This window comes from Cyanistes caeruleus, chromosome 9, assembly GCF_971803275.1.
Source record: "Cyanistes caeruleus chromosome 9, bCyaCae1.hap1.1, whole genome shotgun sequence".
Lineage (NCBI taxonomy): Eukaryota > Metazoa > Chordata > Aves > Passeriformes > Paridae > Cyanistes > Cyanistes caeruleus.
The window spans coordinates 12894908-12922212 of NC_141709.1; the positions used below are offsets into that span (position 1 = coordinate 12894908).

Consider the following 27305-nt stretch of genomic DNA (forward strand, 5'->3'; position numbering starts at 1 on the left):
AAATTTCAGGTCAACAGGATTTCATTCTCTGGTTTGTCGCTTCTAGGTAAACCCAAAGCATGTTCCTTTCTTCTAAATTCTGCTTTTCTTCTTTGCATCCTCTCTCTGACTCTCACATCTGTACTGAACTATTTCAGGTCAACACAGAGTTTTCTGGCTTTTCATCGGTCAGGTAGCGATGAAATGTTAAACATATTTCCAGAGGTTATTTCTTGTGGGAGTAGTTCGTTCACAGTTACAGAAGGTGGTACTTAGGGAAATTCTTAGCATGTCTAGACAATCAAAAAATTTTCTAAAGAGAGAAAGAAAATAGACCACTGTTTATCTGTAGTAAATTTAGTAGCAAACAGCAAGTCCTTCTCTTGTAAAGTTAAAATGTGATCATTGCATTTATTGTATTTGCATTTATTCAAAAGTGTCTTCACAGGGTGAACATAATAGAGCTTTCTGAAAGATGCTTTATCATTAAACAGTATTTAGTAAGCAGGCTGTATTGTCTGGAATATCAAAGGCAGATACACATTGTCTCACTTGGAAGAGTATGCACAGATCCCACCACTATGAAATGGAGTTACATGCCCAATGCATGTGAGGAGAAGTAGAGAAGATGCCTCTTTAGTCCTCTTCCTGAGCAGGCAGGTTAAAGTCATACTACTCCATCAACCTGCTGGAAATCAGATTCACAGAGAAGGACCTGGGGGTCCTGGTGGGTAAACAAGATGTCCATGAGCCAGCAGTGTGTCCTTGTGGCCAAGGAGGCCTATGGGATCCTGGGGTGTATTGGGAAGAGCATTGACATCCCACAGTGCCTGTTCTCAGCCCTGGAGAGGCACATCTGGAGTGCTATTCCCTGTTCTGGGCTCCTCAGCATGAGACACAGCTCCTGAAGGGGGTCCAGCAGAGGGTGATGAGGGGACTGGAGTATCTCTGTTATGAGGGAAGGCTGAGGGAGATGCTTAGCCTTGAGAAGAGATAACTGAGAGGGGACCTTGTTGGGGTCTGTCAGTGTCTGCAGGGAGGGCTCAGAGCACGGGCCAGGCTCTGCTCAGTGGTGCCAGGGCAGTGGGACAGGAGGCAATGGCAGGAACCGATGCACAGGAAGTTCCAACTGAACACGAGGAAGAACTTTACTGTGCAGGTGACCACGTAAAGGAACAGATATTGCTCGGAGAGGGTGTGGGGTCTCCCTCACTGGAGAGATTCCAGAACTGTCTGGCTGCAATCCTGTGCTGTGTGCTCTGGAATGACCCTGCTTGAGCAGGAGGTGGGACTGGACAATTTACTGTGCTCCCTCCCAGCCTGGCCCGTTCTGTGATTCAGTGACACTGGATATATGTTGGCAGCATGTTTCTATTGAGGTAGCTGTTTACCTAGACAAGGGTCCATATTTCTGATATATAAATGAAGAAAACCTACTGTAATTAGTAGCAAGCGTTATGAAATAAATAAACAACAGGGTTCTTTCTTCAGACATGATAATTAGTGGAATTAATCCTGGGATTTTATATTTCTTTAACCCTGATTAACACTACATTTAGACTAAGCTGAACTGTTTTACCTACCTTGCCCCCCTAATTTGTCAGGTTGCACGACCACTAACGGGAAAGTTTAATCTGAGAAATGATGGAATAACTCAGCTGCTTAGAAGGCTATTTGACATAGTGGTTGCAAGGTTTTACATCTTTTATTTGAATTACAGTTTATATTCAATCTGACAAAGCATAAAAAGTGAGAACACGGGCATTTATCTAAGTATGTTTAATAATACTCCTGTGCAATGTAAACACATCATATGGCCATCCTTTTAGTTTATGTGACCATTGCAAATTCCACAGTCCTATATTCTATTCTTCAAAAAGGCATCTGTCAATTTTCATCTCACTACAAAATCCATGATTCTCAATCATTTTCTATTTTGTAAGCATAGTTCATATGAGTTGACTGGTTAAGGAATGACATGGGGCAGGATGCATGATGTTTCATTTAAATAATGTGACCATATTAATTATCTACAAGAACAGTCTAAACTCCAGAGTGTGTAGCTGGTAATATTTCATCATGGCTTCCTATTTGTTTCTTTTATTTTTTTTTTAACATTTAATTGATTCTTACATTTTCTTTTAGGAAGAAACCTAGTGAAACTTGTTTGCAGCAAGTCAATAGTATTTAATATGGAAACTATTTTCTTAATGGAGCAGACGTTTTACTGTGAAAATGCAGGCTCTTTCTTTGTGGTTGTGGCAAAGACATTTGATTTCAATAAGGCAAACTTCACAGTTATTTTTATAATGCAGGGTTATTCCTGGTCATATTTTTAATTGCAGAGTTACTAGTTGACAGTTTATGTAGGCTGCTATGTTTTGTTCCTCCATTTAGAATGGTAAATGTAAGAACAGACACTTGAAGGCAGTCTCTAGCCAAGAATAAGATAAAGCTATTGTACTTTAGGTCCTATTTAGGTCTTTTATTCTGCGATAGTTTTAATCCATTCCAGAAGGACTTAGTTGTCTCTTAAAGAAGCAGTTCCTGTGTGAATGGGTCTGTTTCTGGTGATATCTGGGGCCTCTCTGAGATACAAAAATTTCTTGTTATGCCTATATGAAGACCAAGAGCTTTGGCAGAGGGCTATCCTGTTCTTTGGCATTCTCAGTGGCCTCTTCATAGGCTCGGTCACCAAAGGAGGAAGGCAGGGAGCTGTTTCAGTTTGAACAGAACTGCTAGATGAGGATCAGGTTAATAACTTAAGCTAGTTCTGCTGGACCAAGAAAGTGAAGAAGCATACCCTAAGAGACAGAGATGATGACTGTGCGGAGTGTTAGACAGAAAAACGCTAAAACACTGATTCAAAAAGACAGGAGCTCTTTCTGAGTTTACCTGACCATCTAGTGAGAGATACACTGGCAATACTACTGCCAGTGTTTGGATGTGCTGCAGTGCAGGGAGGAGCTCTAATGTACACCAGGGCACATCTCGGCTCCTGTGCAACTGCACAGTGATCCAAACTGCTCATTGACCAAGATAACTCTGGGAAATTTTCAACTTATTCTGTTGTTACTCTGTATTTAGTATGGGAATTACCTGAGAAATAACACTGAAGAACCACTGCAGCACAGGATTTAGCTTCAAGGTCTTAATAGGACTCTTCATCCAAATATCCTCCTGAAAGCACACAGGAATTTTCCTTCCTCCAGAGGCTGCAGAAATAACCTGTCACCATCCCATCTACCAGCAGAGAAGCTTCTATATATTCACACTTCAGATCCTCCTCCTGCTCTGGCTGCCTATTTTGACTTCTATAAGGCAGTGGTATCAAGGTGATAACTGATGTTTCCAGTCAAGCAACCACCCTGAGGATATCAGCCCTCCCTAAAACACCCCCTCTGGCAACTGGCCCCAGCCACTCTGGCACGTCAACAAGGGCTTGAGCCAACCTGAGCCCACATGCCTTCTGTCTCCCTGCCACTGGAGATAAACCCTCAGGAACCTCTCTGCACACCACCTCGTGTTTTGTCTGATTTCATTCCTACACCTGCTGATGTTTTTATCAGATTAATGAAGTCTTTATATAAGCTTCATGGAAGCTCTAGTCCATATAAAATATTGCAGTAGAAAACAGAGAAAAAGGAGATATTGCTACTGGGGCTATGCACAGCCTTTCTATTCTGTTTGTGGTTTTAAAATACATTTGCTCTTAAAAGGCTTTAATTTTGATTTAAAGAGAGATCAAACTTACCTTCTCCTTCAAAATGAGAGATGAGAAAGCCTTTTCATTGCTCTGTTTTTGAGGAATATTGGTACTTTATTTCAGGCCACAACTGACTACACAAGGACACAGCACAGAAGGAGGGATAGCTTTCACCAGTTTGTGTTGGCAGTTTGGGTGCATGTTTGCTTATACTGTAATGAAACATATCTTGCCTCAAGACAGGTCATGTTAAAGCTTGGCAACAAAAATATTTTTGACAGATTAAATTATTAGTTTAATAATTAATAAAAATAATTTAATCTATTTAATAATTATTTTTTCAAAGTTTCATACAGAAAACTCTACTGGAAATTTTACATGGGTGGATTCTCTGGCAGATTACTTATCTGTGTTTGGTTCAAAGATTGTCATGGGTAAGTGAGAATGTTGGTATTTAGCAAGATGATGTTGACAGTACCACAGGTACTGTGGTATCTGGTGACTTTGTCTGTGCTTGGGGAATGCAAATTCCATGGATAGATTTCTGCTGTGTTGTATCCATTTTTATTACACACTGTCATCACAAAATACTGTACTGCTGCATCTTGTTCCTACATCAGAGCCACAGGAACTTTGCAGCTTCACCCCCGGTTTCAGTGTTTCGTTCATCCAATTTGTAACTTTGATATCCTGTTATAAACATATCTGCCCCATTTTGCAAGAAACTTTTAAGTACTTTTTATGTGATTTTGTTACCCTTTAGTGAATATGGCAAATTGCATCCAGAGGCACCAAGAATGAATACAACAATTTAAATGTAAAGGCCCTGAAGGGCTCCTAGCCAGTGCTGATGGTACAAAGCTCACACCATTGGTACTCCACATAAAGTGTCTTGGGGTGTAAAAAGGAACTGCAGGCCATGTTTGGGGGCGGCAGATACTCAGTCATTTGAAATGAAAGGTGTTTACTCACAGAGAAGGAGAAAAAAAGTCAGACTCCTGCTACATTCCTAGTTTCTATGCATTTTATACATCCTTATAGATGACAGAATCAGCTAGGTTGGGAAAGACCTTTTAGATAATGGAGCCCAACCTGTGACCCCACACTACATTGTCAACGAAACCATGGTGCTGAGTGCCACATCCTAAGGCTTCCCTTAAACATCTGCAGGGACAGTGACTCCACCACCTCCCTGGTACCCTTTTCCAATGCCCAGTCACCCTTTCCATGAAAACCTTCTTCCTAATGTCCAGCCTCAATGCTATATTTAATCTATCAAATGTATATCAAAATGATGTATATCAAAATGATATACATTTTCAGCCATTTTTGATATATCAAAAATGTCTGAAAATAAGGAGTAAAAAAAAATAAAAAAAAATTAGTCTGCAACTCCAGCATTTATAAAGGGTTTGAAATACTGTGAGTGCTGAAAAGGTGGCATTTCTAGAAGATGCAGAGATTTAGTGGTTTTTTATAAAGCCTCTTATTGAGCATCAGCTACAATCTGGTTTCTCCAATGGAAATATTTTAGTATAAACCAAATTATTTTCTTTGTCAGACATTTATTTGCATTTTACTGAAATTTATTTGTTTGGAATACCACTGTTCAGTTATATTTGGACAATAGGAAATATGTAGGCAACACCTTAGAATGAAAAACTTGTTAATTTGAATGTGGTTATTAATAGATACCTCATATATTACACACTATAATGGTAGAATCTATTTTTCAGACAAATAAGAAAAGATTGAAAAAAATTATTCCCTTTCATGCTAAATTTACTTAATAATAGTTTTTTTTATTATTATTCTTCCAGCCCCTCAAGCAAGTCAGGCTCGGATTCTGCCTGATGTGCATTTGTTTGTATTTAAGACATTAACTTGTCTAAGAAGTGAATATGATAAAGGATCATATTTCAAAACTATGAATGTATTCCAGCTTTGTGAATCAAAGACCTTCTGACAGAGCTTTTACTTGTCAAAATAAAACATGTATTTTAACATTTTTATCTGCATACTCTGATGTATATCCTCTTCCAACCCATATTTAAAGTGTCAATTGCCTAACCCAAATTGAGAACGTTCATATATGAAAAGACTTTGTCTACACGTTTGGAATTATGTCATTTTTACTTAAAAAATGCATAACTTAAAAAAAAGACTTTACAGTTTCACTTTAATGTGGATGTTAAAAGCCACAAGTATTTCTTAAATGCCTCACTAATTCATTTATTTTAATTGGAGCAAACTTTACTGCTCCGTCACAAGTTGATGTTTTTTCTGTCATCATTGCACTCTCCTATTTAGGGTTCTGTATGAGTACATTGTACAGATAAATTTAACAGGGTAATGACACGTCACAGGGAGCCACACCTCTGTGTCATGATGGTTTTCAAAGAGTTCATGAAACAGTATTATGAATGTAAATTTTCTCAGAAGATTGTTTTAAAGAAAGGACTATTATTATCTTGAATTAGCATATTTCAGGCTCTCAGGAGTCACTTCAACTACAGACCTTGGAGAAGATGTATCCCTTCTATTCTGGTGTCTTTCTCTTAGAAGCCTACAGACACAAACACAGCAAACCAAGCAGGGAATCACAGGAGAAAACTCAGAGCATTTTCAGTTAAATACCAATGGCGTGTTAGTATTCCCTTCAGCCACCTTGCAAATCTCACTGATTTGCCAGAAAGAACAGTATAAGCAAAATTTGCAACAGCACTGTGCAAGACTCTATTAGGTAGAGAAAAAAGTCCTTAAAATCCTAAAACACCTTGCTGGCACTTGAATAGAGAGGACATAATTTCTTCTCTCATCATGATAAAACTCATCTTTTTACCAACCTGAGACTGTATTTCTTTGTCAAAATGACAGCAGCCAGGTCAGCTCACTGTAACATGACAAAGCACAAAGGGAGAGACAGTCTTCACTCAGAAAGCTGGCAGCAAGCAGCAGCCTGAGCAGCTCGAGTCCTGCCCTGCACAGGGGCACTGGAGTTGAGGGCTGCGTTCCCGCAGCCAGCGCTGCCTGCCCGGCCGCCGCAGAGCGCTCCGGAGGGCGCTGCTGCTGGAAGGCACCCTGCCACTGCTCCAAAGAATGTTATTTGTCAGGATAACATGTTTTGTTTGTTTGCCAAAGAATATATTTGATCAAAGATCTCAGGGCTTATATGTCTTAATATTTTTGTCATTGATTATACAATGTCTGTATTTTCTAGGTCACTTACGTATTATGCTTATATATGAGCATGTCAAAGAAACGTATTCACTAATGTATGTTTAATGTGAATGCATCTGAACTATTATTCAAACAATGAATATTTCTTACTATTTCATATGTTCCACTCAATTCCATTTAGAAATTAACATATTTTTATATATATTATCCGTAATCCCAAATACTATCAGAAGATATAATAGGTCTAAAAAACCGTAACATTTACAGTTGAGCCTTATAGTCTGATGCATTTTTTTTCACTAATTAACCCATTTTAGTTGTTTTGTATCCCAAGACGCTCTGTATTCATCATTTATATGCTCTATTTAACTCTTTTCAGGCAGAAGACAATATGAATATATACAAGCAAGCTCCTGCATATGTTACCCTAGTGAATTGCTCATTCTTTGATGAACATGCTAGCTGGAAAGTGATTATTGTAGCTGAATAGAAAATTATTGTTATCTTGTTTTAAAAAAAAAAAAAAAAAGGCTTTTTTCCAGGACATGGTGTTCCTAAAAGAGACAGATTGACTCTACATGAAATAAAAAAAAAAAAACTATACCAAAAATTCAAATTTTTTTATAAAAAGAGATTTTCAAAATTGTCATAGAGCTAATATATAATAATACTGGAATACTGTATTCTGTAGCACTCCTAAACAACAGACCCTGCACAAACACTGATGTTGCCTCTCTACTGTCTCCACAGAATCTCTGAATGTATTTACATATTTGGAAACCTGTTTTACCAAAAATATTTGAATCTGAAATGTGTGATTCCTATCCCAACAAAGTGATATGGTAAGTAGATGCTATTTCTTTTGAATAATTCAGTAACTTAAAACTGAATTTTTTTAATTGGAATTATCTGGATGTTTTGAACAAACAGAGTGTTCCTATAGGAATTTTTCTTTTCGCACCTGGAAAGCAAAATGCCACTGACCTTAAGAACTGTAATGCAGTGCTAACTATCTCTGGCAACCAATGTTTGTCCCAGTTGTTCCTTGAGTGAATAACATTTTTAATGTTTGGGAGCTTTGAATGCCTCATTGTGGTGTACACATCCTTAAAACAGATTTGAAAATCTCGGCTTGCCTATGTAGTAACACAGTTTCACCTTGGATGAAACATATTGAGTGAGTATAAGGTAATCTCGAAACCTTCAGCTTTTCTTTTTTTTTGAGATGTGGTCTCTGGTTATTTCTTTGGACGTGGGTTTCTTGTGACTGGACAGACAAACTGAGACCTCTCAGTACTTAAAGCCTAACAGTCAGACAAGTCAGAAATGGGGAAAAGGAAGAATTAATGGTGCTTACAGAAATCACATATTATATGCTATGACATTTTGAAAAATGCATTTTAAAAATCTAAAGTACTGCAAGAATAAACTCCATTCAGTAATGCGTCACAAATACCTGTACCTTCCCCTCAGAGTACAGAACATGTGCTGGCTGCTTTTTGCTTTGTTCAGTAACATGAGATGTTACAGTTTCACAGTGGTTGATAGCCTGATGGACATTTCCTCAAGTCACAAGTATTAAATTTAGAGAAAATACATATGCAGGATGATTTTTTTGAGTATTGACAACTTTTAAATGGAGGAGAATGAAATCAAGTTAAATAAATTTTCAAGTTTGGTTTGTGATTGTTTTGGTTTTTTTTGACTATAGACTGTGTTAGACTGAATGGGAAACTATGCTCACTCTCACTCTTTCTTTATTCTGTATAAGGTGAAAATATTATTGTGATATAATTTATTGCATTGAAAATGTGAGTTATAATTAGATTGTTGTTTCCATTAAAACCTATCCTAAAGCTCCTGTTAGAAGCAACTAGACAGATTTACGTTACTGAAAGGGCAGCACAAGAAATCATGCAAAATATAATTTAATGCGTAAAAGCAGGTGAGTGAGAATCTTAAACCACCAAAGAACAGAAATTAAAATAATTCCCAAATCAAGAACAGACAGAAAACCACAAAAGACAAATTTGAGACTAGTTAGAAAATGGAGTGAGAAAAATTTCTGTTTGGAGCAAATAATTATCTTTTAGGATTTTATCCCACATTGTATGAATGCACTGGTACCCAATTTAGCTTGGAGCACAAATCTTTCATTCAGTACTAAATTCTTCATTTCTGTACATGAATTACATATTATGAGGCATCATCATGCAGCTACAGTCTTCTTAATATATTGTTAATAATACAACTTGGCATTAATTTTTGACATTTAGTAATCATCAATGTCTAGATATCTATGTCTGCTTATTTTAAGAGAAATTTCTCTCTCTAAAATAGTCATTAACATCAGATTAATCTGCAGTTTAAACTTTTTTGTAAAAACTATGTAATGATAGTAGTTATTTGGGAGAATTCAGCTTCAAATTAGAAATGGGTCATTTATTCAAGAACTCGCAGAAGTAGGAAAATTTCTTTCCTCCTTTGGCATTTCTCCCTTTTTTCTTTCATGCATTTCATATTAGCAAAGTGCATTTTTTTCCAGCACTCAATTTTTACCAGTATGTTAGAATGGTTTTGTCTTGCTGAGATTTGTTACATACATGTTTTATTGTAATTGACAGTTTGGGGTAACGCTGTCCCCTGAGTTTTGTATTTTATTTTCTATTGAATGTTTGCTACTGTGTTCTGATAATCTCTGCCAGTGAAAGCAGAAAAAAAAAAAAAAAAAAGGTTGATGTCCTCATCTTAGAAACACTGCAAGGACACCAAAGATCAGAAAGACAGACACTGGAGGAAGAGTTATTCAGAAGTGATTTGTGAGCAAATGTAAGAGCTGCCTTACTTCGTGCTTAATGTTAGCCATTAAATATGTGAAAGTCAAGTCTTCCATTTGCCTGGGGGAGCTCAAAGGGATTCATAAAGGGGACCATAATTCCTAAAGGAGATCCATCATACAGATCAATAGCTGGGGTGAATTTTGACTGTTTAAAGTTCAGCACAGCATTTCAGGCTGGATGACCCCAAACAGGGATTTACCAGCTTAGCATTTATCAGAATTCAAGTTTAAAACTTAGGGCTTTGTGCAAAGTTAATTATACATTGAACTATGTTATATAACTTGAATATTTTTTGTTGCATTTTAACTGATCCAAAAGGGGAAATATATTGGACATGGATAGATAAAATTATTTTGCCTGGGGAAGCATCCTCACAGTTAGATTTTTGAGAGTTACAATTAAGTAGGTGCAGTGAATACAATGGTGGTGGGAGACAGATGAAAAGCACTGGCTGTTCCTCAGTGTTCCACAAGATTTCCTTCCTTGGCCTCACTGTGTATAAGAGATTTGAGCTTTATGTAAAACTGGCTCTTATGCAAGATCTTTGACACTCCTTTGTGCACTGAAAGTCACTGGAGAAGGCTGCAGGTACCCCTCTGTTTTTTAATTTTTTAGTCAAAATATTTAGAACTTAACAACTGAATTCCAAAGAAGCAGCAACTGCTGAGAGCATCTTTATTTCACACAGAGCATTTAGCCTCTTTAAGAAGGCTGATGCTTTCCTAGATGGATTTGGCATTGTCAGCTTGCTTTCACTGTTATTTTCTGACTGTTTCATCTACATTTTTCCTCTAGTTGTCATTGGTGTCAAAAGAGAAATAAGACAACTGATTCAAAGGTCAGAGACATCATTTCAGATTTGATGAGTCAGTGACAATTGTGCTCAGAGAAGTAGCCCTTGGCAAGTTTAAAAGTAGTGACAGTTTTGATAATGAAATGGTTCTGGGCAGCTGGGAAGCTCTTCTTTCCACAGAGAAAGACAAATAATGAACTAATACTTCTATTGGTGATACATGCAAAAGTTTGGTCCTTAGTTTTCACAACCTGAAAAGTGAAGAAGGTTTGAATATTCCAGCTGCTCCTATGATGCTCATCAGCTGCTGGTAGGAAACCGATCTGCCAGGATGGAATCTCACCCCTTTTATGACAGAGCCTTTCCCAACCATATCCCTTCTTTTGCCCAAATACATTTTTAGTTCAAGAGGTCCTGTGCAATTGGGAGACAAGCTGCCTCTTATATAGCACCAATAATGGACTTTTTTTTTTTTTTTTTCCCTGAAGTGAGGAAGAAACTAGGGTAGCAGTAAAATGTAAACCTATGTTAATAAATGCAGGACATTTAAATGTTGAGACTACTTTTATTTGCCCTTCTTCTCCAACTGAAGGTACATTTTAAAATGAAAGTAATGAGCTGGATTAAGTCACACAATTTTTCTTATGTTATGGCAAAAGTATGTGCACTGCTCCACATCCCAGGAAAAAAATAGAAGAAGAATCAACATAAAAACACATTTCTTATCGGGGAAAGCACTGACTCTGTAACCTCTGTGTTTTAGTGTGCAATAGAATTTCACCAAGAATATCCACATCAAATTTCTTTCCTGTTGACTCAAATGCAGAGCCTAAACCAGAGAAGGAATCTTTGATAATATTAGTAAAACTTTCCTGCTTTATGCTTTGATTCTTGCCTAGAGTGGGAAGCTGGTCACAGAAAAAGTAGGTCACTGAAATAATTACTGTATTGAAAATAATACAGCCTGACAGTTCTGGGGTTGAGCTACTGTGTGTCCATTGGGCTGCAGCAGGTTTGGAGTATGTGTATTAACATGAAGATGTAAGTCTCTAGCATTTAACTTTAACAGGGTACTTGTGTCTAACCTTCTCTAAGAGGTGCTTCCTTTTCAGCTAGATGACATCTATTTTCATTTTCAAAGCTACCTGCCAGCTATGTTAAAAAAAAGTGAGATCATCTATAATTGATCTTGCAAGTACTGCATTTTTATTTTACCAGAGTATGCATATGTATTTCCTTTCTGGTATTTGCTCCTGTTGTCCAGATTTGTCTAGTCATTTAGCACTTATATCCTCTAATTCTTGCACAAACTTGAAAAATTTATTATTTCTTGTAGTAACATTGCAATTCATTTATATACCCGATGTTTACACTGAATGGAGAAAAAAATAAAAGGTGATGGAAGTCTGAAAATGTATCCAAAGGACAGCTGAAGGTCAGGCTGGACAGTCTCTATGCTGCACTAGTTTTCAACCATTGCCTTATCTTACGTACTGGGTGTACCATAGGAGCAATATTTGACTGTGGGGGATATGTTTTCCTGCATTTGTGATCATTTTGTGACATACAATTTGTGTGTCAAATATTTGCCATGATAATAAAACAAATTGTGGCTCAAAGGAATGTTGCTAGTAAACATATTCCTTTCTGAAGCCTTCCAGTAAAGACACATAAATCAACAGGAGAAGAAGGGTCTACAGAAGATAGGAATGAGCTCCAAACCATAGGTTTTACTGAGGACTATATTAGGAAAATAAAATATGATTGTAGTCGTAGAGACAATAATACTGCTTTTTATGTTTCACTATAACACTTTAACACAGCAGAGCTTTTGGCTGTCTAAAAAACTATTTTTAGACAGCCAAAAGCTCTGGTGTGTTAAAAAGCTATTCCTCATGAATTATACATTTGTTCTTTTTCATTTGGCTACAGTGACTTTGTCATATGAGTCCTGAAGATACTGAAGATGTATGTATGGTATGCTGAGATTTTCTGTTGGCAGCATGCACAGTTGTCTGAGCTTTTTGACTTGCTTTGTATATTTATATGTTAACTACATTATAAACTTCCTTTGTGACAGTGATTTGTTGGTTTTTTTTAATCTGTATTTTCAGATAGATTTAGTGCTTTCCTACTGGCTGGACTTTTTTTTTTTAAGTAAGAGATTAGGAAGGTGGGAATCACATTTAAAAATCTTTCTCTTTAATTTTTAAGGACTGGTAGGACAAAATGTTCTTCAATTAGCTTCCTAGCTGCCCCTGAGGCCTACAGAGAGGTAAGAGAGACCATTCAGTTTGTTGTCAATGTTGGGCTAAACCTGTTGATCAGACCATGTTGTAAAGTATTTTAGACATCCATCTTAACTCCCAATTTCATGACAAGGATTACAGCCTGCTTCTGCCTGCTGGAAAGAATTTATTTCCACTTGGTGTTTTATTCCTGGGATTGTGTTACTAAAGCTGTATATCCTTGTCCTGGTATGAAGATGTGCACTGTAATTTCAGCTGTTCACCAGAGCAAGTACCTTTTCCTGGCAGTCACAACCCTTTCCCCAAACTGTCCTGAATGGTAAGGAGATGTTTGGTATATTAAAAAAACGAAGAGAGAGAGGCGAGTAACCTCCAAAGCTGCTATTTCTCATTGTGGTGTATTTGATTGGTGGCATAATTGGCTTTGAAAGGATGGCTTTGCAGCAGTCAGTAATGTCATCTAGGCTGTGGGCTTCTGTTTGTGTTTTACCAGGGATGATTTGTGTCACATGTGTCAGTAATTTTGTTCCTCTGTCTTCTCTAAGTGCCCTATCTCACTAAAATATTCTGGAGGTAAATAGATCATCTTCTGTGAAGCATTCAGAATCCTCCCCATGGAATACAGATAAGGATCTATCAGAGATCAATGAATTACACAAAATTACATTTTCTGCCATTGAGAGGACAAATTAACATACTTGTTTCTCATTTTCCAGAAGAACATTTACTTTAGTGTTGAAGGAAAGGCACTGTCTTACTCAAAGTTCTTCCCCAACCTCAGCTTCCATTTTCCTTAGCTACTTCCATCATTTCAGATGCCAAAGATTCCTTTTCACAGTCACTTGTCATCTGTAACACTGAGTATTTTGCCTCTGCCTTTCTTGGTCCTGGAAAAGCTACAGATCAGAAATAAAGTCAATTCTCTTGCTTTCCAAGTTCAGTTCATTCTTACTATTTCTACTTTACCAGGTCAAAAAAAGTGAAGCTTCTCTCAGATGGGGATTGTCTCATTTGGTGATTTGGGTTTGGGTTAATTTTTTTTAAATTTGTTTGTGGGTTTTGTTGGTTTGTTTCGTGGCATGACATAAGTTTAAATTGTGAGCTTGTGTGGAATGAGTAATATTCAACAAAATGAGTGAATAAAAGTTAACCATCTCATGAATTGAGACATTTTACCCATGTTACAGTAGTCCTGGTTTCTTCTGTCAAAATATATGATTTATTGCAATTTTAAACACTCAGGAGCTATAAATTACTATTACTTTGACATATTTTTCTTAACCTCTTTCTTTTTTAATTCAGTGGCCATTTAAAGTAACTAGTCTTTTTCTCCTGAACCACACTTTTGTTTGGGCTCATATTTGCCATATTGCTAAAATCTGGAGTAATTTTTTTTGGATCTCGCATAAGCTTTAGAAGGAAAATAAGCTGAAGTGGAGGGCAGCTGATTCCCTGCTGCTGGGATGTGGACAGCAGGGTAGGGGACTACAGATTCCCCCACTCCAGGATGGGAAACTCATAAATGGGGGTCACAGGAATAGGAGATTCCTCCTCTTGGCCCAAGTACCAGAGGGCTGCACCCCAGCCTGAGCTTGAGGTGCAAAATCAAGTGTAATATTGCCAATACAGCTTTCACCTGTGTGTGAATCCATACAGGGTGTACCCCAGAGTCTGTGGGAAGGGAAAAAGGACTTTACACCTTCCACTGGCCTCAGGGATCCCTAAGGACCACTAGAATTATTGCTACTCATAGTAGAAAGAAACTTTATGCATTTTTTATACAACAGGAAAAGAAATGTAAAAGGACAAATTACTCAAGGAGATGGGTAGAAGTTCTTGCAGATTCTTACTTTACTGTACAATTTAAATTTATATATAACATTAGGAAACTATGACCTTCATCTGTCTTTATTTTCTTTGACAATTAAACTGAGGACAATTTTAGTATGTGTTCAGTTACTCATAGCAGTATTAAATGGCAGAAGATCTGTAATTAAAAAAGTGATAACAGGGCAAACTATAATAATATTTTAGATCGTACTTGTGGCAACCCCCTGGTAGGCTACAGCTTGTCTAAATATAGGAACTAACATAAGTAGTTTCCACATTCTATGTCATTGACATTATTGCACTGCAGATTTCATAAAAATAAATCACAATTGTACCTCTTTCAAATCCTCAGCACAAATGGCTTGTGTTTATACCACATAGTAAAAAGCTGACTGAAAAATATTCTGTCCCTGTATTGTACTTTATCAGTTATTTGGTTAGATTAGAAATTAAATAGGTGGTATATGGACAGTGGTAAGATAATTGAATAAATTAACTAGAGAGTATTTCTATACAGTGGGGGAGAAACAGTTTTGGAGACCAAAAAGTTATGAATGCTACGGTATACTTCTGTTTTTTATCTCAGTGTCTATGATTTTGTTTTCTTCCAAGTACTAATGCTTGACACCACGCATAACTTTGTACATATTTATTATATGTACAATGCGTATTATATTATAGGATATTTTTAGCCGAAACAGAAGATGCTGGATCTCTTTTCCACCACAAATTTGCAGAAGTAGAGGGTCATATGGCTGTCACAGTAGTGTTCAAGCAGAACTGCTAGAAAACTCTCATCAAAACCCGAAGTGTGCTCCAGGCTCACCCCTGAATTTCTTACGTGTTGTTTGCACCATGAGGGCTGAGGAGGAAGCTGTCCCTGGGGAAGGGACAGGGAGGGAAGGGCTGGTGAGGCCGAGGAGGGAGGAAGCTGTCCCTGGGGAAGGGACAGGGAGGGAAGGGCTGGTGAGGCCGAGGAGGGAGGAAGCTGTCCCTGGGGAAGGAGGGACAGGGAGGGAAGGGCAGGTGAGGCCGAGGAGGGAGGAAGCTGTCCCTGGGGAAGGGACAGGGAGGGAAGGGCTGGTGAGGCCGAGGAGGGAGGAAGCTGTCCCTGGGGAAGGAGGGACAGGGAGGGAAGGGCAGGTGAGGCCGAGGAGGGAGGAAGCTGTCCCTGGGCAGGGACTGGGAGGGAAGGGCTGGTGAGGCCGAGGAGGGAGGAAGCTGTCCCTGGGGAAGGAGGGACAGGGAGGGAAGGGCAGGTGAGGCCGAGGAGGGAGGAAGCTGTCCCTGGGGAAGGAGGGACAGGGAGGGAAGGGCAGGTGAGGCCGAGGAGGGAGGAAGCTGTCCCTGGGGAAGGAGGGACAGGGAGGGAAGGGCTGGTGAGGCCGAGGAGGGAGGGCAGCGGCACGAGCGCCATCCGAGTTGCTGCAATGCGGGAAGGGGACGCTCACCTCTCCTGATGGGCTGCCCTTCCCCACCTCGGTTTATGTGTGAAGCTGTCTGGAAACAGCCCTGGAGGAGAAAAGAAATACTGAGGGTTCTGTTCCCCCTCCAGTTGGGTTTCAAGCATCTATATTCCAAGAGTTACATGAAGCACTTTGAGGGACAGCCGTGTTGCCGCTGGGTTTCCTCAGCTGTGTGCCAGCCCAGGCAGCAGGCAGGGGCAGCATTTTCCCGCAGGTATACAGATAATATATATATATCTATATATCCATGTGCGACTGAGGGGGCTGCGGTAGACAGCGAGGGGATCTGGACAGCGAGGGGATCTGCAGAGCCCGCAGCGCCCAGGCCAGCGCACAGGTGCAGCGCGCTGGCTGAAGCAGCTGAGGAGGACTGAGGGTGTTGCAGCGTTTGCTGTCTCTAACCAACAATCCCAGTGGCACAGCACTTGCAGAGGTCATCCCCAGCAGCTCACCTGAGCACAGCTTGCAGCTGTTTGCTGTGGAACAGGAGCGAGCACGGCCTTCACAGCCGGGCTGCTGCAGCGCACGCAGCACCACATCAGTTCCCTTCAGCTCCACAAGGCCTTGTCTTCAACAAGGAAACACAACAGTAAGACAGAAACATTCTCTCGCCACCCCCACCCTTTTCATTTTTCCTTTTTGTTTTTTTTTTAGCTTGGGAAAAGATGTCACAGAAATTTTCAGAGCACTGGAGGTAGTCTTTGACTGTCAGCTTTATAATAGCAGCAGATTGCATTGTATACTACTTCTAAATAAATATGAGGACAGAATACTAACTATGTTTTAGCTGGTATTTTAAAATGGTATTTTAAAATGGCATTTTAGCATGGCATTTTAAAAGTAACTTTAAAAATCCCCCAAGTTTGGCTGAACTTAGATATTGTTTACACTTACCTTTGCTATGAAAAGACATGAAAATATATATATTTTTAATATTATTGTAAAGAATGTAGTAAATACTGTGAAAAAGCCAATATAGCTTCCCTAAGAATTTCAGGGTGCAGGCTAGACCAAAGTGTTACTGTAATTTTCTTGCATGTGCTGTACCAGTCTCTTCTGGCAAGTTTGTATTGCTCTTGCCAACAGGGTTTGGAGGGAATAAATCCACCTTACAGAGGGGAAATTGAAGGAAATGCCATTCAAGCCTCCATGCAATCAACCCAGAATTGTTTTCATGGTGCAAATTGAGTTGCTCTTAACCATACAATATGTGGGGACTGTGCAAAAAAATACCTGTCTGTTATGACAATCAAAAATCCAAAACTTGAAAAGCAATTTGCAGTTGGACTTTCAAGGTAACCCAGAAAGTTTCAGACCCTATCTGGAAAACTCTTTGAAAATTTTCCTAACTAAAGCTAGTTGGGGGTTTTTTGGGGAGGGTTTTTTTTTAAGTCGGTTTTTTGTTTTGTTTTGCATTCTTCTTTTTCTTTTAAAGAAAAAAAAAAATGTTGACAACATTAAAAGCAAAGCCATCTGGAAGTGGGTCAGTTGTTTGGATAGCATCACCTGTGTGATGTCCCAAGTGCATTGAAGAAGTATTTTTTTTCTCATCGACTTTCTGGAAAAGAAATGCAGAAGTCACTGAAGGAGATAAAGCTTTTTTTTTTTTTTTTTTTTATTGCAAAGAAAGAAGAGAAATTAGGATGGTGATTCACAAAAGAGTCTGAATATAGATTTTTAAGGCCATAATAAATATAAAACTGCAGGATTCATTGACCAAGACACAAGGACATGGTTCCTTCTCATTTTATAAACATGTTATCTGTAATGCCAGAATGATTATTAGCTGAAAATCAATGTTCTTTCCTTGACCACAGATTGGATTAATGGTTGTTCTGGAATGATCAGTGCTTTGCATTCTGGCACATACTGAGAACAGCAGAATTTCCTAACATTTAAATAAAATTGAGCTGCAGAAATGCAATACTTGGAACAGACAGGTTAGATGGATGTTTGCTACAGCATTTGTTGTTCTGTCCATCTGCTTGAAAATAATCAGCTACATTAAATTTACAGCAGACATGCCTACTCTTGTTCCGTGCTGGCTTGCTGGTAAGGTGGAAATAATTTATAGAAGTATAGGTAGCATCATTTGTAATAAAATTATTGCTTATATACTACTACCTTAGGGAAAATCATGAAAATGGAAGGCTCAGAAATAAACTAAATTAAGTAAAAAAAAGACTAGGTATGAGTTGCATAAGATACAAGGTTTATTTATACTGCAAAAAAGACTCAGATTTAGTCCTCATTTTTTTTAAAGAGAAAGTGAAAATATTACAACATTTGAAATAATTAATTCTCTGTACAGGACTATATTATTTTACCTCATTAAGAAAAAAACAAACACAAACCCAAAAAAACAAGCCAGTGTAACATAAGACACTAACATTGTGGCATGCAGATGAAGAGAGATGGGGACTGGGGATTATCTTTCTGAAAGATTTTTAAATGTTTCTAAGTTGGATTTTCCAAAAAACCCTGCATATCCCTTACTTATGAAACCCATTAAGTGAGTGCAGATGCAGTCTCTTAAACAGTTTTAAATAACGGAATTAATAATATCATTGAGTAACTCCGAGACAAAAAGAGAACAAAATTCCAAACATTTATTTCCTCTTTCTTTCATCACTTTCCTGGAAGACATTACATCAGCTTTTCTTCCTCACACTCTCACTTCAGTACCTCTGCTGGCAGAAGGCAGCCTGAACTTGCAGTGTCTGGTGACACCGGGGCTCCTGGTGTGACCCAGCTGATGTGTGACACATTCCAGGGTGTATCCCTGTGCCCCGGTGCCAGGGAGCAGCTCGGTGCTGTTCCGTGGCGGCACTGCCTCCACCCTGGTGGGGCTGCTGGGCATCTGCTCTGGGCATAGCGGGAGCAGCAGCTTCCTCTGGAGAGCCTCCCAGTACAGCTTGTGGAGTCCACTGCAGAAATATCATGAGTTCTGTAAAATCAATCAGAAAGAGACAGGTGAGACCTCTTGAGAGAGAATGTGGTGCTTTTTTGAGAGAAGGAAAAATCTGAGATTAAAAGTGATTGTTAAAGCAAAGTAAAATAGAAAGCAGCTTGATAGTACACGGGATGGTTTGCTGCAACTTGCTAATTCAAGTTGACATTTAAATATCCTGGAATTGTTGAAGGGGCTAAAAAATCATAATAGACAGAGCAGCCAAGCCTGTACAATTGCATGAAAACCCAGTTACACCAGCAAGAAGCTGCTCTCAAATGCCAAGCCTGCAAGTAGCCTAATTTGAAATGCTGGTTAGAAGCAATGGGGCTGCAGTTTGCATGCTGACTGTCTGGGCATTGGTGATTTTTTCTTATTCTGTGCTGTGCTATCACCTAATAAATGGATTATTTTCTTAGCAATCTCTACGTTCCGTTATTGGGATGCTGGAGGCGGACAGTTCTTGGAGGAAATCTGTCAGCCCTAGAATTTGTTTCCCTATTGGTTTGTCAGAGCTATTCTTTTGACCTTCAAGGTGCAGAACAGGGTTCATCTATTCACTCAAGCTTTTGCCTGAGGAGAAGAGACTGAGGGAAATCAAGCCTGTTCTTGGATCACAGTCTATTTGGCTTGACGTTGTCAGTAAGTGTTATATATCACTGTAAATGTTTACTTAGCCTGTTGGTGAAGCACACTTTATAAGATGAAGGATATATAAAAGCAGCGTGGATATGTGTAAAGAGGGAGACAGTTAAATGGCACTAGGGCAGAACAAAGAAAGGAAAGAAATTAAATGCATTGGGGTGGATTACAGTGAAACATATGAGGTGGACTTTGGCAATTATTTTCTATGATTTTTGGAGACTAAAATGCATCTACTAAAATGGAAGACTCTTAGGTTTTCATTAAATTGTGTTCTACATCTGGATGAAAATATGTATTTTGATTTAAAATATAACACTGAAAGTTGCATGGTAGAGGAGATATTTAAAGAAGATTGATCTGCTAACCCTTGGTATGTAGACTGCTTAAAAGGAAAAGCTGAGCATGGAAATGAGGACAGCCCTAGTGCCAAGGGGCAGGGGGGTCTCTTTTATTCCAGGCTGTTTGTGGGATGTCCATGCATTCAGTGGAGGTTCTGAAACCTTTGCATGGCAAGGCTGACTCCAGCTTCCCTATACAAAGTGCTCCCTCTGTATTCCCAGTGGGACTATTGAGAGCCCAAAATTTCTTGGTTAAGAAGCTTTTGTCAATGTTATGTCAGACAAAAAGAAGACTTCCCCATGGGTATTTACTTGCATAGATTCACATTTTAAAAGTTTTAAATAAGTAGCTATTACAGATGTGGTAGGTGGTCATGTTTATAATTCTCAAATCATCTTCAAATTTCAAGCTGTCTGGAATGTCTTGCCTGAAAAACTTGTGCCAAGAAAAGTTGGAGTTTAAATCAAAACCAGAAGTTTTGTCTTGTAGAAGTAGTAATTAATGGGTTTTTTTAGATGAGATTTTTCTTTTAATTGTGAATTTTCTTCTGTTTCTGCTTGGAAATGAAATATTAAAAGGCTAGATCAAAATTAACCAAAAATTTCCTGAGACAATTGTTTTTAAAATACTCCCACTTTTGGGCAGGAGAAGGAGTTGCATTTCTGGCTTTTCCTACAATGTTTTATAAATCCAAAATGAGGTGTCATGGCATTAAAGAAGAACAATAGGTCTTTCCCTGCTTTTACAGATGACACTGAAAAAGTAACTTTGTATTCAATGGCCTTTTCCCTGATCCATGTACAGCAAAGGCAGGATAGAGCCAGAGCTGTGCTTCACCCCCAGCAGAAGCAGCCAGAACTCCCCCAGTGGCACAAAGCTGTGCTGAGCCCGAGGGGCAATGGCCAGTGCTGTCCTCACAGCTGCCTGAGGCCACTCTTGGGCTGTCCTGGAAAAGCCTTTCTTCACTCACTGTGCTCCAGGAGGAGCCTGGTTCTGGTCCTGTGCGAGCCAAAGCAGTGGCAGTTGTGTGATCACAGCCAGCACACAGAGATGCACATGCTCCTTTCCATTTACTGCCCCTCAGTGTAAAAATGGAGCATGGCTGGATCAGCCTACTGGCTAGACCAGCTGAGTGTGGATGAGAGGGAATGAGAGAGATTTTGTGAGTTTGGTTTATTTTAATAATAATTTCTAAAAACTATAGAAATCAGCTTATGTATCAAATTTCTGAGAAATTATTTTTATTAATGAATCTGATCAATATAAACTTTATACCCATCCAACACACATGGTGCAAAACCTTATCTCTGAACATGCCTTCAAATGTTCTGAAAGTGCAGATCTGAGCATCCTGGTTATTGCTAACATACAATGTTGCTTCAAAAATAATAATTTGCCATGAAATTCTGTAGGCAATGTGTTAGGAAAGGAATTAGAAAATACAGTGAGTAAGAAATAGATTAGCTTGGACTATTATAACCAACCTAAATTTTTTAAATGTCTGTCCAGTTTATCTCTCCTGCAGCTGCATCAGACCTTGTAATGGGATTAGGCTTTTCCATAAAATCTTTTTTTTTTTTTTCCAGAGCCATATATTTCTGGCAGCATATATTTTCTGTATTCCAGTTATCTCTCCCAAAGAGATGATACACTTTAATATAAAAGCAAAGAGGGGGCACCTATAAGGACTGAATCTGAGTGTGAACTCATTTCAGCATGGTGGGAAGTGGTGCACAGTGTCTGCCTTCCACAACAGGATGGTCCTCATTTTGTTTAGAGGCAAACACTGTTACTGGAATAATTTTGTGGCTTAGTATTGGCCTGGATGAATGCTACAGAAATCCCATCTCCTCAGTAAAAGAAGAAAAGGAATTCATTGTTAAAAAAAATCCTATGCTTTGTCAGCTCTGACCTGAATAAGGACATGAACTGACCACAAATGCCCAGTAAACTGCAAGTGTTAAGATGTTCCCAAAAGGATGGAATTCCTGTAGTTCAGCTTTTCAGTGATCTCAGCTGTAAAATGACTGCCACACTCTATTTGTAAATTTTCCCAGTAAATGGAGCATCCTGATTGTAGAGCATCCTGACACAGCTGGCACCCAGAGTCAGGGGATCAGTTGCAAATAAACAACTGCTAACACTGATAATGAAAAAGCAGAGAGAGGGGTAGGCTCTGTGAGTAAGAAACAGTTGAGGGTATCTCCAGAGAGACCTGCTTTATCTAGCATATGGAATATATCTGGGATATACCAAAAGTCAGCTTGGTCTAGTAAGTTTTTTATTTCTTTGAGAAAGTCAAATGATGCATCTGCGATAGCTGTCCATTCATACCATGGTTTGCATCCTGGATCCATGGAAAGCACACAGGGCTCTGTGGACACTCAGCATGCTCCTTTGGTGGATGCAGAGGCCTTTCCAAGTGCTTCCAAAGGGATCTGCCTGGTCACATACAGAACACTGAGAACAGTGCTGTCATTGCTCTTAGTGATTTATTTTGCTCCTGATTTAAGCAGGATTATGAATTGAGGTTAAATTGTACATCTCTTTAATCCCTATTGTGGGTAGTTTCAGGACAGATATGTATGTGTCAGGAATTCTTAGTGGAGTCTGAGTTTAACATGGATGAAAGCAGAGAGGGCTGGGCTGCACAACCTGCATCAAAGACAGATTGAGAAGTGTTGAGTGGGCTTGTTGCTTGGCATGACCTGGGTAATCCTCTGTAGGTGTGGCACAGTTTTTCCTGCCAGCCCAGCATGTCTTTGGGAGAGCATCCTACAGTATAATCAGCAAAACCATTTTGCCATATTGCACCATTTCTCAGTGCTTCTGCTCAAAATTTAAGAAGGATTTGAAGAAAATGCCTATTAATAATAAAAAATAAAATAATCCATATTTTACAATGTTTTAAATATATATTAATAAGTAATAAATGGAATACATAGATGTATGTATGCATACACTCAAATGTGCTTATTTGTCCCTGCTGTTATGGCCACTCCAGTTCCTGGTGTAACATCTGCCGAGGGTCACAGTCTGGCTGTGGCAGCAGGGGTGACTCAAAGTGACTCTGACTGGCACAAGTCAGAGTGGGAGTGGAGCAGGTGTTTTTATAGGGCAGGGTAGCAGGAGATCGCACTGGGCCATAACAAATGAGGCTACAATATAGTTACGTGTGTCTCTTACTCCTCTGTGTTACGTGTTGAAACCAGGCATGGAGTGTGCTTTTAAAAGTTCTTTCGTGTTTGTTGAGCACAGCAATATGCAGGGCCTTATGCATTAAGCATGACAATCTGGTTCTCAAATAGATGCTGTCCTGAATTTATAAGTCCCAATCATCCTTCCTTCCCTGCCTATGTGTAGAAAACACTGCTGTGGAGTAAGGTAGAGCCCCTGACTTATGGCTTTTTTTTTTTTTTTTTTCTCTCTTTCTTTATTTTTACTTTTTTTCTTCGATGTTCCATGGCTGATTCCTGTGTAAAATAGTTGCATTGAGTAAACATGATGCTGAGTATGCCCCAGGTCACCTAGACTCCACTAAGATATCAAACTAAACTTGCATGAACAATACTTCCATTGGATTGGGTTGCTTCCAGTAGTAAAAGGGCTGATAATGTATGTTTCTAGTCTCCTGGGAGTTCATTTTATGACCTGTCTTTCTACAAGCTAAGAGGTGTTTGTCTTGTGTCCATATGATTATAAATGAAAAAGCATACTCTGTGCTCTGCTCCAGCCATATAAACAGAAACACAGACACAAGTCTTTATTGAGCTACAGTGAGCTGTTCAGCCCAAAATTGAACTCCAGCCAACTCTACCTCTCAACACTGTATTAAAAACAGCTCAGATCCGGTTTTACATTTTCCTATTAGACTTGTGTTGGGATTACACAGGCTAAAAGCAAATGGAAGGGAAAAAAACCTCACCTTGAGGTTCAGACTTTCAGTTAACCAATAAAAGAGAAGGAGGCACTTAGGCAGGGAAAAGACATCCACAGGAGTCTCCTGCTGGAAAAAGGTTAAAAATTGGGAGTAAGAGAATTTGAGTTCTCAGTGTGAATAGGAAGCAAATAAAGTATTGTGGATTGCAGGACAGAGAAAATATGGTAGTGAAACCTGAAATCTTTCAAGAGGATCCTTCAAGAGTCTCTTAAGAGCTGCTGCCACTGCTGCAGAACTACAGGAGCTGTGAGGAAAAGTGGAATAAGTTACATGCATTGCTTGAGCTGTGCCCATTTGTTACCAAGCCTGCCCATCCTCTTGTGTTCCCTGAACCAGACAAGGGCTTCGGGAGGGGAGAGATTTTTGATGTGACAACCTCAGTCACTGTTCAGCAGACAGGACTCAGGGACATGGTTGAGTCCCCCATCAGGCCCTCTCCAACTGTTTCATAAATGATAACGTGCTCTGGGAATTTCTGGTGGCCTGGACCACAAAGCATGTCACCTTGTTGAGTTGGCTTGCAAAAAAGATAACCTGGGTTGGATGAATCAGCACTCTTGACCCAAGCTTTGACCTGGAATGATTTTGCTAGTAGGAGCAAGGTAAGAGGAAGGATGGAAACATTTTTAATGCTTTTTCCTGTTTTGTTTTGTTAGGTTTTTTTATTTTTCAGTTTCCAATAAATAGATAAAAGTACTAGTTACAAAGAGTGGTGACTGTTCTTGTTTTTTAGGCCAGAAGGAAGGAGAAGACATTAGTACAAATGCAAGAAAGCTCATTCTTAGGAGAGATGTGACATGAAATTTTAGGCTTAAGTGCAAAAAACAGGCAGCTAAATTTTTGCATTCTAGTGTCCTTACTTTCAAAACAAGTAAGCACCAGGTACTCTCGCAGTGCTGAGTAGATTTTAAAACTAAACTATCTGAATAATCAAATTTGAGTCTAGCATTAGGTTGCCATATAAAATCAACAAAGAAGCCCATTTTGGAGACTGAATTAAATGTCTGGCTTCTTGAGGGCAATTATCCTAAACAATTTTCCAAGTTATCTGAAACGACACTGCCATAATTTACAGGAATTCAAACACATTTCAGAAACCCCTAGGTATCATGCAAATGGAATTAATTTCTTATTGTATGAGGGGCTCTGTAAACAAAGTTGTCAAAGCCAAGGACTTTCAAAGGTCTTTTTAGGGAAGAAGGACATGCCAGAACTTCAAAAGCTCTTCAGGTTAGAGGTTGTATTATTTTCGTGCATTTATATCTCTATTTCTATTTAGAATATACTTGGCATCAATAATTAACAAAGGTTAACACAGGATTAACACAGGATTACTCCTCTTACTGATATTCAGAATAGTCCGCATTGCATTTGAAAATTTGATTTGGTTTGAATATTTTTAGGGTTCTACATGGGGTTACAGCACAGCTTTGCTCCTTCAAACATCATTAAAGAAGACTTGTTGAGACTGTAATATTTATTAAACAGTTTAAATCCTCCAGTTTCATAAACAAATGCTCTGGCATCCTTTTTCATTTATAGAAGTTGCTCATATGCAATTGTTAATTGAAATCACTTAGCTTAGTGACCCCCAGGCAGCCTTGATGCACTGTGCATTCCTGATTTCTGATTGTGAGACTAGAAGTCAAAAGCAACAAAACATAATTATTTTATTTCTATTCTTTGTTTTAATTTGTAATTTTGAACTTAAGTGCTTCCAAAGTTGCCTGACAACAGTGCTATTGCCTTTTTAACTGCCTAATGTGAGAAATGTTTGCCAAATGCTGTGGTAACCAAAGAAATACTGTAATTTACTGATTAATAAAAGCCTTCTGTAATTTAGCTTTATATACCGTGTTGACTTTCAGTCACCCAAGGAAAATGTCCTTTGACATGGCCTCCCTTGCCATCCTTGATCATTTCAACACAGCTATTTATCCGCATTTCAGATCTATTTATGAAAAAAATAAATGCTTTAAAAACAAAATGCATTTAAAATAACCCTTCTATGAGCAATATGCACAAATTCCATGGATCTTCTGCATGACTTGAACTGCCTAGTTGTACAGTTAGTTCTAAAAATGGATGACTTACACAAGGGAACACTAGCCCGCAGCCATGGTTGAAAGTGCATATTTCTGTGAAACATTCAAATGTGAACCTCAGTTTCCAGAGTTAAATTGAAGATTTACATATTTGATAAGATCTGGAATTGCTGTATGTCTTGCAGCAGACCTACATGTCGTATGGGTCACTGGAAAATACACAGATTGTAGCAATAAAATTAATGCAATTCAGCAGCAAGAGTAATACAACACAGACTATCATTAGAAATCATCCCCCTTTATTCAGGTTTCAGTTAAAAATGAGAAATCTTCAAGATGTTGAGATCTTTAATTTGAACAAGTCTTTGTAAAGGAGAGCCCTTATAAAAGGGCTTTTTTTCTAAAACTAGCAGCAATTGTCTTTAAAAAAAGAAATTCTGGTCTGTATGGAAAAGAATGATCCACTTAATCTGAAGCCTGCAACCAAGTTGAACGGGAACTTACTGTAATGATCATTTATGCTTACCCATCACACAGAAAATAACAAATTTTAGAAAGACAGGAAAAGGTTTTTACATGGATGGGTTAACCAAAATCCAGCAAAGATAATGACCAAATTTTTCAATGTTTAGGGCAGCTGTAATGCTGGTGAAATAATTTTAATTCTCATTCTAATAGTTTTCCTAACAATTTTTCAGTAATTTTCCTGTTCTGTGAGAAAAGGATGTCAGTTACATACAACAGAAGACTTTTTGGAGGGAGTCTACCTAGGGGCTGTGAGACGTTTTATTTTATTTTATTTTATTTTATTTTTATTTTATTTTATTTTATTTTATTTTATTTTATTTTATTTTATTTTATTTTATTTTATTTTATTATTTTATTTTATATTTTATTTCATTTCATTTTAAGTATTGGGAGCAAAACATGCAGAAGGTTTGGGAACCTGTGGCAAACAGCAACATAAACAAAGAGCATGCCTAGAAAAACCTGCCTGTGAGCACAGTGTCAAATGTTTATGACTGGATGATCATGGACCTTCAGACATTCAAACCTCTGTGCCAGAGAATGTTGGAATTTCTTTCAAAACTTGTAAATTATAGATATCAATTTCCTGATTTGATAAGCATACATCTTCCCTGGAAAATCCATAGTAATCCTCATCTTAATGCTTATGTAGGATCAGATCTTGGAATTAAATATTGGTGGTTGTCCTGATTATAAAATGATTAGTTGACATATATATGAGTATAATAAAATCCCACCTAGTACTCATAAATCTGTAATCGATTATGAGTTCAGTCATAAGGGAAAAATACAAATATTGATTATATTTTGGCAGT

The 27305-nt window shown here is 38.5% G+C and overlaps 1 long non-coding RNA gene across 2 annotated transcripts in view; it reads left to right on the forward strand.

The window, feature by feature from the left end:
* The window catches only part of LOC111932757 (uncharacterized), a 249403-nt gene that overhangs the window by 134206 nt on the left and 87892 nt on the right, over positions 1-27305 (forward strand). Inside the window, exons 4-5 of one of the 2 annotated variants that reach the window (XR_015273838.1) lie at positions 7616-7707; positions 12713-12773. This is a non-coding gene — a long non-coding RNA (uncharacterized LOC111932757). The remainder of the gene's footprint in view (positions 1-7615; positions 7708-12712; positions 12774-27305) is intronic. The other variant, XR_015273839.1, reaches the window with a different exon arrangement.